General features: G+C 44.7%; 1 protein-coding gene and 1 pseudogene across 1 annotated transcript in view; both read right to left on the reverse strand.

The window, feature by feature from the left end:
• Window positions 1-14,584, reverse strand: part of LOC147321516 (NACHT, LRR and PYD domains-containing protein 3-like) — a 41,545-nt gene that overhangs the window by 3,367 nt on the left and 23,594 nt on the right. The window lies entirely within an intron of this gene.
• On the reverse strand, window positions 2,558-6,514 carry LOC147321517 (uncharacterized; annotated as a pseudogene).

The raw sequence follows: 14,584 nt of genomic DNA on the forward strand, positions 1-14,584 counted from the left end.
AGACCACTTTTACGTGGTCTTGGTCTCGTCTTGGTCTCGACGGACTTTTGTCTTGGTCTCGGTCTTGGTCTCGCTGTTTTGGTCTTGCGTTCTCAAATCGACATAGTGTTCAGGAGATTTGGAGTCAACCATCAGCGGAGCGGGGGGGTGGGGGGGGGGGGGGGGTGGCTTACTGGGCTTAAGCCCGGGTCATTTTTTCAGAAGCATGGGGTCTTTTGGAGTGTAATTTGTTAGTTAGATGCCTGACTGACAACTGTATAAAACAAAAACAACACACGAAGCACAGAGCGCACCGTTGTAAATTCCCCCTAATTGTGGTATGATCCGAGCTCAGGCACTGGGCGACTGAGCACAGCACCCATGTGAGCGAGGGGGGAGAAGCTGCTGCCTGCGAGTTTGCTGCAGACAGAGGAGAGCTTAAGTTTGACCAGGTACCAAAGCAAATCATTCGTACTGAACTAATAATGTAAATATGACGGTGTATCACAAAAGATTGATATCAAACTGATCACTTGGTTGCGTTACTTGCTCTTCGAGTGAATCAACAAATGGATAAATAAAAAGCCGAACAGCAATGCTGATTTTTTAGAGAGTCTTAGCTTACATTTCATATTTTCAGTTGTTTCCCTCCACGGCTAAACAAACTCTCTAAATCGGTTTCAGTTGTGTACTGATGTACACAACAATGGACATAAGGAGCTTCTTTCAAAGAAAAAACTCAGATGTTATTTTATATATTATGCTTTGGATGTTGTTCAGTATATCTATGCAAAACAAGAGGAATTTCAATACACAGCAGTATATTCACAGTTGAAACCAGATATTTACATACACTTTAGGGAAAACATTTTTTTACTGTACAACATCAGTTTAGAGTAAACTTGTTTTGTTTTGGATAAATAAATATTGAAATATCTTTTGAATTAGTTAAATGTCAGAATAAAGAGAGACAGAGATGTCTAAGTTTTGTCACTTTCATCAAATTTAGGAGTACATATACACTAAGTTTGTTAATTAATATGAAAACTCCAGACGATTCCATTCTGAGCTGAAGAAGCTTCTGATTGGTTAGTAGAGTCCATGTGAGTAAACTGGTGGCACAGCTGTGGATGCATATAAGGCAAAACACAGAGGCTGTTTCTTTAACATGGGAAAATCAAGAGATGTCAACCAAAACACCAGGAAAATAACTGTGGAGCTCCATAAGTGTGGCTCAATTTGAATACAATTTGGTGCCATTTGCAATTAAAAAATACAGACAGTTTCTCTCTTTACTGTTAAAGTTAACAAATATGTTTTTTATATTTATCAATCTAAAAGAATAAACATTTAGTCTGATTTGATGTTACAATTAAAAAAGTGTTTGTGTTTTTATCTGAAGAGTACATATATATGTGGTTTCAACTGTATATTTGATGATGTTGGTGTTTGGCTTGATTGTCAGCACAAAGAGGGAGAGAGAGGAAGAGAGAGGGAGAGAGAGAATGACGACAGAACAGAGATGAACAAGAGCAGGTGAGACACACATGTTAGTCAAATGGTTGTTTGCCAAAACTCATCAGAACATGTATCTAGTACCTAGTGTTTCTTTTTAGATACCATTTGTTACTTTTCAAATTCTATATTTATTAAGTTATGCAGCTTGTTTGCACAACAAGGCTAAATAATTATATAAACTTTTCTCAATCTAAATATTGTACTTTGGTAGAATTAAAAAAATAAGTGTAGTGCAGGTCTATGATGATTTTTAGTGCTACTATCTTTTAGTTCTGATTCTGGTTCTGTCTTGGTTACTGTTGTAGTCCTGTTTTAATTCCGGATCAGTTCTGGGTCTGGTTGAATTCGGGTTTAGTCCCTGTGTCTTGATACAGGCCCGACTTTGTTCTGCCTTGCTGCTTAATTAAAAAACTAGTTTAAGGTGTCCTGCATATGTATATAGAATAGCATCTGGCTGCAGTTTAAAGATTTTTTTTGTCTCGGTCTTGGTCTCGTCTCGACTCGGTCTTGGTCTCGTCTCAACTTGGTCTTGGTCTTGTCTTGGTCTCGATACCCTCTGGTCTTGGTCTTGTCTTGGTCTCGGATTAGGCGGTCTTGACTACAAGTCTATCAAATAGTACCACTAAGAGGTTCCTGAGCATCATGGACTCTTAATTTTGTTCAGCATGTATCAGGCCCTCCTCACACTGCTGGGCACACTCTGGACTTGGTCTTCACTTATGGCATTTCCCTTGACCACTTGAATTTAAATGATGTTGTTTTTAGCAACCATAAGTCAGTCTCTTTTAATGTGTCTCTTCCCCAAGATTTTATTAGGTGCAGGCGCTTTATTGATGGCTCTGTTATTTCTAAATTTTCTTCCCTTTTTGATCCTAAGACTTCTTTTGACGATGTTGAGCACCATACTAACTCTTTTAATGAACACTGTCTTGCTATTCTCAATCAGGTTGCTCCTTTTAAAACTAGGCATTGCTCTATTAGTTCCCTGGTTAAATAATCAGTCTCGTGGTCTTCGACGCTCCTGACGAAAAGCAGAGCATCTCTGGAAGTCCACCGGCCTGGTTGTCTATCGTGGGCACTTCATAGATCTTCTTCACTTATATAACGAATCCATGAAATAGGCTAGATCCTCTTATTTCAATAATCTTATAAATCATCATAAGAATAACCCAAGAATTCTGTTTGATGAGATGAGATGATGAGATAGCCTTTATTTGTCAGTTGCAAGTCTTTTGCCCACAACCGAGATGACAGACCTTGCTGACCGTACATACAATACAAACATCACATTGGGGAGACAGGTCAGGCTAGGTAGCGAGGAAAAAAGCATCGAAATGTGCAACACAAAAGGATAATACAGGAATGCACAGATATCAACACACCATAACACAATAAACACAGACAAGCAACATGGGAAAGAGTTCCAGTGTGTACATCTGATCTGGGACCGCTGCAATCTTCGACTGTGCCTCCAGCTGACCCGATGTCTACATCAGAGGGGAGGTAACCGTTGGAGGTGGCCTTGGATAGGGAGGGTGATGCATCAGTGAGTGCTTATCAGTATCAGTATATGTATGTGTGTGGATGTCCATAGTTCAGCTGAGACAGTGTCCTTCGCCCTGCCAGGCTAAGTAAACAGTCTTCCAGCCAAGCCAGGTGGCCTTGCATGGAATGGGAAGGAACAGACTCAACACAGTCATTATCAGGGAGTTTTTGTTCAGCTCCAGCCTTGAGCCCACAGCTGGCACTGAAGGGGTAGCCGCATTATTATGGTAACTTTTCTTTTGCAAACAACTCATGAGAATTTCAAGCTGTTTTTAACACTCCGACACTGGTCTCTCAATCTCCCGTTAATAGCTGCGATTTTCTCCGTGATGTTATTAGCCGTCGATTCTGTGGTCTTGTCAGAGGTGTGGACTCGAGTCACATGACTTGGACTCGAGTCAGACTCGAGTCATTAATTTTATGACTTTAGACTTGACTTGAAAAAATGTTCTAAGACTTGTGACTTGACTTGGACTTTTACACCAATGACTTGGGACTTGAATTGGACTTGAACCGGTTTACTTGAAAAGACTTGATATTTTACCCCAAATATAAAATTTAACATTCATATTATATAGAGATTGAAAATGTGACGTCATTCACGGGTAGAACCGCAAAGGATTCTGGGAACTCGTGGCAAGCGGTACTAGCGCACGCAGGCTTTCAATTAAAATCAGTTATACAGCGATAAAAAGAAACACAAAAATGTCAAGAAGCCGTTGTATTATTAACTGCAATAGCCGGTCGCATGACAGCCACGGGAAGCCGACGGGTAAAGAGATCGGTTGTTATTGTCACGGTTTGCCGGGGCAAGCCGTGTGGAATATGAAATAGGACCCAAAATGCGGCAGCTCTGGTGCAGATGAGTGTTTATTTACAGGGGTGTGAGTACAAACAGCGGTGGCGACACAACATGAAACCGGAAACCTAAACTGGGTAAACTAATAAGACAAACCAGAATGAGGATGCAGGGAGGTCCGGAGAAATACATACAGGGAGAGCGAGGGTAAACAACACAGACGAACCAGCGATTACCAAGACAGAAAATACAACTTAAATACACTCAGAGAACACAGGGAGTTTACACACAGGTGGGAGACACAGCTGGGAGTGATTAACATGACGAGACCAGGGAGGCAAACTGAAAACACTCACATAAGACGCAGACCTTCACAATAAAACAGGAACACACGGGGGGGAACAGGGTAAACACCAATTAGAGAACAGAACCAAAATCGCAAAGAGAAAACACAAAACGCTGGGTCAAAAGGACCCAGGATCATGACAGTACCCCCCCCCCCCCTCAAAGGCTGGCCCCAGACAGCCCAACAAGAAACAAAACAGCCAGAAAAAACAGAAAACAACCCGACCAGGGCGGGCGGCGGGGGCCCAGGAAGGAGGGCTCGAAGCAAAACAAAACCGGAGCACCAGAAGGCCAAAAGACAAAAACAAAAAACGAGTCCAAAACCAAAAGAAACGAAGCACACCAGAACACAGGAAAAAACAGAGTCCAAAACAGAAGAGTTCAGGGGGCCGACAGCACAGGAGTCCAAAACAGTTCAGGGGGCCGACCGTGCGGACGGCAACAGCGGCGACGTGGACACAGTTCGGGGGGCCGACCGTGCGGACGGCAACGGCGGCGACGTGGACACAGGTCGGGGGGCCGGCCGTGCGGGAGGCAACGGCGGCCACTCAGGCGATGGCGGTCCGGGGGCCGGCCGTACGGAAGGCAACGGCGGCCACTCAGGCGATGGCGGTCCGGGGGCCGGCCGTGCGGAAGGCAACGGCGGCCACTCAGGCGAAGAGGGTCCGGGGGCCGGCCGTGCGGAAGGCAACGGCGGCGACGAGGGAGACGACGGAGCAGTTCAGGGGGCCGACCGCGCGGAAGGCAACGGCGGCGACTCAGGCGATGGCGATCCGGACCAGGCGAGGCTGCAGAGGCCGGACCAGGCGAAGCACAGGCAGAGGCCGGACCAGGCGAAGCACAGGCAGAGGCCGGACCAGGCGAAGCACAGGCAGAGGCCGGACCAGGCGAGGCTGAAGGCTCTGAGGCCGGACCAGGCGAGGCTGAAGACACGGAGGCTGGGCCAGGCGAGGCTGAAGACACGGAGGCTGGGCCAGGCGAGGCTGAAGGCCCTGGAGCTGCAGCAGGCGAGGATGATGATGGAGCTACAGCAGGTGGCTGGACGGGCTGAACGGGCCCCTCGGACCCTCCAGCGGAGGCGGGAGGCTGAACGGGCCCCTCGGACCCTCCAGCGGAGGCAGGAGGCTGAACGGGCCCCTCGGACCCTCCAGCGGAGACAGGAGACGAAGGCCGGAGCGGTCCCTCGGACCCTCCAGCGGAGACAGGAGACGAAGGCCGGAGCGGTCTCTCGGACCCCCCAGCGGAGACTAGAGACGAAGGCCGGAGCGGTCCTACGGACCCTCCAGCAGAAGTCACCACTAAGCCAGCAGTCATGGAGTCCTCTGGCAAACACGAAGGCAACTGGCGATGCACTGAGCACTGGCTCTGCCCAGGCAACGCTGACATGGTGCAGTTCTCAGGTGGCTGCATAAACTTCAGGGGTCCAGAATCAGCCGGGGACTGAGACCTAGCCTCTGGGGAAGCCCTGGAGCGGCAAACTGTGCCAATGGCGGCTGAACCATGAAAAGCACCTTGACGTGAAATTAGACTTTCTCCCTGCATGGAGTGAATGAGTGAAACCGGTGATACTGGAGCCAGAGCTACGGGTAGCGGGGGCACTGGAGCTACTGGGGCCTGCGCTACAGGCGGCACTGGAGCTACTGGGGCCTGCGCTACAGGCGGCACTGGAGACTGAACTGAAGGGGACACTGGAGACTGAACTGAAGGGGACACTGGAGACTGAACTGAAGGGGACACTGGAGACTGAACTGAAGGAGGCACAGGAGACTGAGCTGAGAGGAGCACTGGCTGCGGGGGAGCTAACCGAGCTGAGAGTGGCTGCGGGGGAGCTAACCGAGCTGAGAGTGGCTGCGGGGGAGCTAACTTAGCTGCCGGTAGCTGCACAGGCGATAAGCAGCTCGCGTTGACATCCGCCACACAAAACGCAGCCCCTGAATGAACAGTCATGCAGTCCGAAAATGAAAAAGAGTCCTCACTCACCACAGCCGGCGATTTAGAAGCCCGAACGTCCGGCTGTGGGGTGGCGCGCTTGCGGCGCGATCGGCGCGATCGGCGTTTCCTCCCCGCAGACGGCTCCGACGGGCCGGGCAAGATCACATCCGGCGAGTCGGGCAGCGAGGCAGGAGTGGCTGAGAGAAGGTGCGGTGTGAGCCGGAGAAAAGCCTGCATGGTCGGAGGAAGCGACTGCAGAAGCCATGGCAGGCCAGAAAAGAGCCGTTGTAGCCGACTTTCCACGGCACGACGAAGCTCCTCTGGAGGGTTCTCCAGCCATAGCCCGAGGAGAATCTCCACATTGTACGCAATGTCGTCCTGGAGCTCCTCGGACGGATTCACTGCCGCTGGGTCCATGGTGGCTGGTTCATACTGTCACGGTTTGCCGGGGCAAGCCGTGTGGAATATGAAATAGGACCCAAAATGCGGCAGCTCTGGTGCAGATGAGTGTTTATTTACAGGGGTGTGAGTACAAACAGCGGTGGCGACAAAACATGAAACCGGAAACCTAAACTGGGTAAACTAATAAGACAAACCAGAATGAGGATGCAGGGAGGTCCGGAGAAATACATACAGGGAGAGCGAGGGTAAACAACACAGACGAACCAGCGATTACCAAGACAGAAAATACAACTTAAATACACTCAGAGAACACAGGGAGATTACACACAGGTGGGAGACACAGCTGGGAGTGATTAACATGACGAGACCAGGGAGGCAAACTGAAAACACTCACATAAGACGCAGACCTTCACAATAAAACAGGAACACACGGGGGGGAACAGGGTAAACACCAATTAGAGAACAGAACCAAAATCGCGAAGAGAAAACACAAAACGCTGGGTCAAAAGGACCCAGGATCATGACAGTTATAGGATTACGTCGTTGAAGAGAAATTGTTCGAGCCATGTTTCCGAAGTAACAAAGACGCGACGGGTGGCCTGGATTGCAGCCATTCAAAGATCAAATATAACGTCCCAGAACACTCCAGCTCACAGGTTAGTCTGCTCCAAGCATTTACACGAAGGTCAGTCTGCTGTTGTAGTTAATGCGTCATTTTTCTTAACATAATTGGTGATATAGGTTACAAGCAAGTCTGGCGCTGAACAGAAATTGTCGCGCTATGCTCCTTTATTTATTGTGTTTATTGTGCATAAATAGTGAATTGTCCTGACACAATATTGCGTTTCGCTTCTGTTATTACCATGGTACATTGACAAAAACATATACTTTTATTCACAGGATAAAACAGGTTTTTTGTATCACTAATTGCCCAGTACGATTACAGCATACAATATTATTGTCACTGCTACATTTCTGTGATGGGTACCAGAAATTATTTCCACTACTAATTAATTACCATTGAGCTCAAAGGTCCTATTAATAAACGGTTAAGGAATGTGTATTTATGACGACAATTTGTGAGACTGGTAAACTTATGATACGTACGATGGTTTTTCGTTCTACACGGTGCATTTCAAGGTCCTGCACCCATCCGTCGGTAAACTGTACCTGGGCTTGTTGCAGTGTTGCAGTTACTAAACTTCATGAGTGTATGCACTCACTCCAAGAACCGTATGATTATAAATATGCATATAAATATGCTAAGATGAGATAGCTGACTTCATCTAACTAGCAAATGTTGTCCAGGCTACGTTGGTGATGCAGTTTTTTTTAATGTGTATGATATTTTTGTCATGCGATTTTAAAGCTGGTCCTACAACCGCATCCAAGAATAACATGCAGCTTATCTCAGAACTGTCGGTGAAAATTATTCTTGGAGCTAGGTTTAATTGAGCTGCATTTTAAAGAGGTGCAATTTCACAATTTGTCATGTGTTGAGAAAAACAGATTTTAAAATTACATGGTCTAATATTTACATTTAGCATAACTGCAACATTATTTTTTCGTTGTTTTTTTTTAAAGACTCGAAAGGACTTGAAATTCAAAGTTTCAGACTTGTGACTTGACTCGGACTTTTACACCAGTGACTTGAGACTCGACTCTGACTTGCCTGACATTACTTGAGACTTGACTTGAGACTTGAGGATAAAGACTTGAGACTTACTTGAGACTTGCAAAACAATGACTTGGTCCCACCTCTGGGTCTTGTCGCTCTTTTTTTGCTCACATAGCAGATTCGGAGACCTCACGACCGCAGCCAACTGATCCGCGATGTAATCCAGCTTCCGCCCAGAGATGTTGTTGTGAGTTGATTCTTTCCTGATGTAATCCAACATACATACGCTCAAAGGTGTTATTCTGAGCATTCACTGCAGTCGTAAGCGCCTCCAAGCTCTTAACCATGCTGCCTTCAGTGAGCCCTTTCTGAGAAGTCGTACCTGTCATTCCAATCCCAGCGGGCAGCCTTGTGGGGGTTTGAACAGCCGGTTTCCGCTGTCTTAATTCTCCGATAAGTAAGTAAGTAAGTAAAACTTTATTTATATAGCACCTTTCAAGATAAAAATCACAAAGTGCTTCACAGAAGCTAAAACCTAAAAATAAAAATCAACTAAAAGCAAGTTTAAAAAGATGGGTTTTTAGCTGTTTTTTAAAAGCGACCACTGAGTCCACAGATCTCAGGCTCAAAGGGAGAGAATTCCACAATCTGGGGGCCACAGTTCCAAAAGCTTTGTCGCCTTTTGTTTTCAGCCTCGTGTGCTGGACAGCAAGCAAGCCCTGGTCACATGACCTCAGGGACCTGCTGGGATAAGCCAGGGCCAAGCCAGCTCCGATCAGCAAGAACCCTGTTATCATGGTTCCGAATAGGTAGATATCTTCAGCATCCTCAATCGACAGTCCCGCCAGGCACACGACCCTCCATTACTGCCACCCGTCCATCGTGTATCCAGCAGGGAAAGTCTCTCCAGGGCACTCAGGTTCTCCTGACACCAGACTTCTCGTTAAGAAAAGGGTGTCAATAGCATTCAGAGACCAGTTGATCAAATCCATAATTCTCTTTTAGGTTTTAGAAAGACTGCGAGAGGGTGTTCCAGGGAAAGACTAGAGACTAGACAAGGACATAATAGAATAGAATAGAATAGAATAGAATAGAATTCAACTGTATTGTCATTGCACATGCACAGGTACAGGGCAACAAAATGCAGTTTGCATCCATCCAGAAGTGCTTTAGTGATATAGATATATTACAATATATATTAGCAATAATATAGATATGTGCGTATATTACAGAAATGGGTCTATTATGGTATGTTATAATGTACACGGTATGAAGTATGTTGTGAATATTCTATAACTATAAGTATGTACAGGCTGTAGTGAGTACAAGCTATGTACAGGATATGAACAGGATATAAATATGAAAAACTATACAGAATATGAAATAAATAACTTTACAGAATCTGAGATATACAGCTATACAGAAATGGGAACTATGCAAGTTGTAAACAGTTGTAGGATTAAAGATTATCGAATGTACAGAATGATTATTTACACAGAGCTATACAGTAGTGCAGTTAAGATAAGTGAGGGTGTAGATAATTTCTACAGAGGCTATATAAAGTGCTAGTGGTTGTGAGTGGTGGTTCAGTCCATGTTATTATTGTGTTTGAGGGTACAGTTGTCCATTGTGAGTGTGCGTATGTTCAGTCCATGTGTTAACGTGGGTCAGATGTCAGGAGGCAGAGTTCAGGAGTCTGACAGCTGTGGGGAAGAAGCTGTTCCGGTACCTGGTGGTCTTAGTCCGGAGGCTCCTGTAGCGCCTCCCAGAGGGCAGGAGGGTGAAGAGTCCATGTGATGGGTGACTGGGGTCTTCGATGATTTTCCCAGCCCTTTTCAGACACCGCTTCCTGTAGATGTCTTTTATGGCAGGAAGTGGTGCTCCGGCGATGCGCTGGGCAGTTTTCACGACCCTCTGCAACGCCTTCCGGTCCGAGGCAGAGCAGTTCCCGTACCAGACGGTTATACAGTTGGTCAGGATGCTCTCGATGGTGCAACAATAGAAGTAAGAACTAGCAGGGAAGATAAGGGAGAGGAGAAAAAGTGCGTCCGCCTCCTCTGAGAGCCAAAAAAAGAAAAAAATGTTGATGATACCATCAACAGTATTGTTTCTCCTCCAACTCAGCATGCTGTGTTAATTTCTGATGAAGATTGTAATACTTTTCTCCATCACTTTGTAAATAAGGTGACGGACCTGAGATCCAAAATCTCCTCAAGTGCCTCCCCTTATGAAGATGCCCCTTGGTGTTTTGGATCATTTATTTCCTTTTCTCCAATCACACTTAATGACTTAATTACAGTGATAGGTAAAATGAAATCCTCATCATGCTCTTTAGATATATTACCTCCCTCTGTCCTGTCTGGGACTCTCACCAGCATTGGTCCCACATTACTATCCATCATCAACAGTTCACTGAGGCAAGGCTGTGTTCCATCTTATTTTAAACATGCTGAGGTAACTCCTCTATTGAAAAAACAGAATCTAGATCCTAGCTCTACTAGTAATTACCGGCCTATTTCAAAATTGCCATTTTTAAGCAAATTACTGGAAAAAAATGTAGAAAGTCAGTTCAGGCCCTTACTATGCAGATTACAGATTGCTGACCCTTTTCAGTCTGGCTTTCAAAAGCAGCACTCCACTGAGACCGCTCTCTTAACGGTCTATAATGATTTATTAATAACTCGTTCTAGCAAGCGTGCTCACATTACTCCCATTTTATATTCTTTACATTGGCTCCCAATAGATTTTAGATTTCGTTTTAAAATTCTTGTTTTAACATACAGAGCACTAAATGGCAAGGCCCCAGATTATTTATCCAAGCTTCTTATAAAATACACTGCTGTTTGTTGGTTGTTCCCCGTACACGACTGAAGACGAAAGGGGACAGAGCCTTTCAGTCTGTGGCACCAAGGCTTTGGAACAGTCTACCACCACAATTACGTTTGGTTGACTGTGTGGAATCCTTTAAAAAGCAGTTAAAAACTTTATTATTTAAACAGGCCTTCCGTTAATCAACACTTTTGAATTGTTTTGAATTTACATTGTTTATATTATCTATTTTATTACTTAATGTTTTCTTTATTTTAACCTCAGCGCTTTGTGAATGCCTGTCTACGAAAAGTGCTTTATAAATAAACCTTACTTACTTACTTACTCCTGCACTTTCCTGCTCATTGTGTCATTTGTTTAGTTACTACTCGGCCTCCTTTAGCAGTAGTGATACTTGTAACAAATGTAGCATATTTGCAGCTCTGGAGGCCAGGATTATTGATTGATACACCCGTAGCTAGCCAGGCCCCTGGAGCTGGTGCAGCCGAAGATAGCGTAGGCCCCACTAGCTGTTCCCCGGCAGACCCCAAGCAGCTGGGGGCTGTTTTTCCCCACTCGGCAACACACCCACCTGAGGTCAAACATGGCATTTAATCTGTTATTAGACTCAATTGGCTTCTCTCAAAATGTAAAAGAACCCACCCACCACTTTAATCACACTCTAGATCTTGTTTTAACATATGGCATAGAAACTGAACATTTAACAGTGTTTCCTGAAAACCCTCTGCTGTCTGATCATTTCCTGATAACATTTACATTTACAATAATTGATTACACAGCAGTGGGGAGTAGACTTCACCACAGTAGATGTCTTTCTGAAAGCGCTGTAACTAAGTTTAAGAATATAATCCACCCACTGTTATCATCTTCAATGCTCTGTACCAACATAGAGCAGAGCATCTACCTGAACGCTGCTCCAACAGAGGTAGATTATCCTGTTAATAACTTTACCTATTCACTACGTAAGACTCTGGATACTGTAGGTCCGGTGAAAACTAAGACCTCAAACCAGAAGTACCTGACTCTGTGGTATAATTCTCAAACACATAGCTTAAAGCAGATGACTCATAAGCTGGAGAGGAAATAACATGTCACAAATTTAGAAGATCATCACTTAGCCTGGAGAAATACTTTGTTGCTTTTATAAGAAAGCCCTTACCAGTGATTACCAATAATCATCCCATAAATGTAATAGTATCGACAGCTACTTTCAGTACCATTGATATTCATTTAGACTCTTTTTCTCCAATTGATCTTTCTGAGTTAAGTTCAACAATTACTTCCTCCAAATCATCAACGTGTCTTTTAGGCCCCATTCCTACAAAAGATGTCCTGCCATTAATTAATGCTTCAAGCTTAAATATGATCAACCTATCTCTAATAATCAGCTATGTACCACAGGCCTTCAAGCTGGCTGTAGTTAAACCTTTACTCAAAAAGCATCTCTAGACCCAGCAGTCTTAGCTAATTATAGGCCAATCTCCAACCTTCCTTTCATATCAAACATCCTTGAAAGAGTAGTTGTCAAACAGCTAACAGATCATCTGCAGAGGTTTATTTGAAGAGTTTCAGTCAGGTTTCAGAGCTCATCACAGCACAGAAACAGCTTTAGTGAAGGTTACAAATGATCTTCTTATGGCCTCTGACAGTGGACTCATCTCTGTGCTTGTCCTGCTAGACCTCAGTGCAGCGTTCGATACTGTCGACCATAATATCCTATTAGAGCGATTAGAACATGCTGTAGGTATTACAGGTACTGCGTTGCAGTGGTTTGTATCATATCTATCTAATAGACTCCAATTTGTGCATGTAAATGGAGAGTCCTCTTCACACACTGAGGTTAATTATGGAGTTCCACAGGGTTCAGTGCTAGGACCAATTCTGTTTACATTATACATGCTTCCCTTAGGCAGCATCATTAGAAGACATAGCATACATTTACACTGCTATGCAGATGACACCCAGCTTTATCTGTCCATGAAGCCAGATAACACACACCAATGAGTTACACTGCAGGAATGTCTTAAAGACATAAAGACCTGGATGGCCGCTAACTTTCTGCTTCTTAATTCAGATGGTAAATGGCCTGTAAATGGCCTGTATTTATACAGCGCTTTACTAGTCCCTAAGGACCCCAAAGCGCTTTACATATCCAGTCATCCACCCATTCACACACACATTCACACACAGATAAAACTGAGGTTATTGTACTCGGCCCTGAAAATATTAGAAATATGGTATCTAACCAGATTCTTACTCTGGATGGCATTACCTTGGCCTTTAATAATACTTTGAGGAACCTTGGAGTCATTTCTGACCAGGACATGTCCTTTAATGCACACATTAAACAAATATGTAAGACTGCTTTCTTGCATTTGCGCAACATCTCTAAAATTAGAAATATCCTGTCTCAGAGTTATGCGGAAAAACTAGTTCATGCATTTGTCACTTCCAGGCTGGACGACTGTAATTCATTATTATCAGGAAGTCCTAAAAACTCCCTGAAAAGCCTTCAGCTGATCCAAAATGCTGCAGCAAGAGTCCTGACAGGGACTAGAAAGAGAGAGCATATTTCTCCTGTTTTGGCTTCCCTTCATTGGCTTCCTGTTAAATGCAGAATTGAATTCAAAATCCTGCTCCTCACATACAAGGTCTTAAATAATCAGGCCCTATCTTATCTTAATGACCTTGTAGTACCATATCTGTCATGGTCCTGGGTCAAGCGACCCAGTATTTGAGTTTCATGTATCTTTTGTATTCATTTGAACCTAGCTTAGTTCACCTAGTTAATTTCTAGATTGCAGTTTAGTTTTGTTCCTTAGTTGTTTCTGTCATCTTCCCCTGTACTCCGTCTCCCTGGTTCGTGCGTCTACCTGTCATGAGTTATGTTTAGTTTATGTCATGTCTAATCTCCATGTTTCCTGTTTTACTTTGTAAGTCTGTATTCAATGTCAGTGTATTCAGTTTCACCTCTCCTGTCGTTAGGTTCATGTGTGTCAGCTGTGCTCCCATGTGTGGCCACTTCCCCTGATCATCCCTCATGTGTATTTAGTCTCTGTGTTTCATGCAGTCTGTGTCGCGTCGTCTGTGTTCTCACCTCCATGTTTTCACTGTCAGTCTTTGCAGTGATCATCATAGTCTCTGAGTTTTCTTAGTTTGTCACAGTATTAGTTTTCCCAGTTTAGTTATAGTCTAGTCACGCTATCCCTGCTTTGTTTGTACACTTTGTCTTCAGCCATAATAAAGGCTCGCTTTCAGTTAAGTTTATTCCAGCCTACTCTTGTGTGTCCGCACCTGGGTCCATCCCACACACCACCGCACGTTCTGCCTCCACAGATCGCGACAATATCACCCTATTAGAGCACTTCGCTATCACACTGCAGGCCTACTTGTTGTTCCTAGAGTATTTAAAAGTAGAATGGGAGGCAGAGCCTTCAGTTTTCAGGCCCCTCTTCTGTGGAACCAGCTTCCAGTTTGGATTCAGGAGACAGACACTATCTCTACTTTCAAGATTAGGCTTCAAACTCTCCTTTTTGCTAAAGCATATAGTTAGGGCTGGACCAGGTGACCCTGAATCCTCCCTTAGTTATGCTGCAATAGACGTAAGCTGCTGGGGA

The sequence above is a fragment of the Aulonocara sp. 'chitande type north' Nkhata Bay genome, linkage group LG9 (assembly GCF_057382095.1).
Source record: "Aulonocara sp. 'chitande type north' Nkhata Bay isolate Kocher_YH1m ecotype deep benthic linkage group LG9, A_spYH_male_GT1.1, whole genome shotgun sequence".
Taxonomy (NCBI): domain Eukaryota; kingdom Metazoa; phylum Chordata; class Actinopteri; order Cichliformes; family Cichlidae; genus Aulonocara; species Aulonocara sp. 'chitande type north' Nkhata Bay.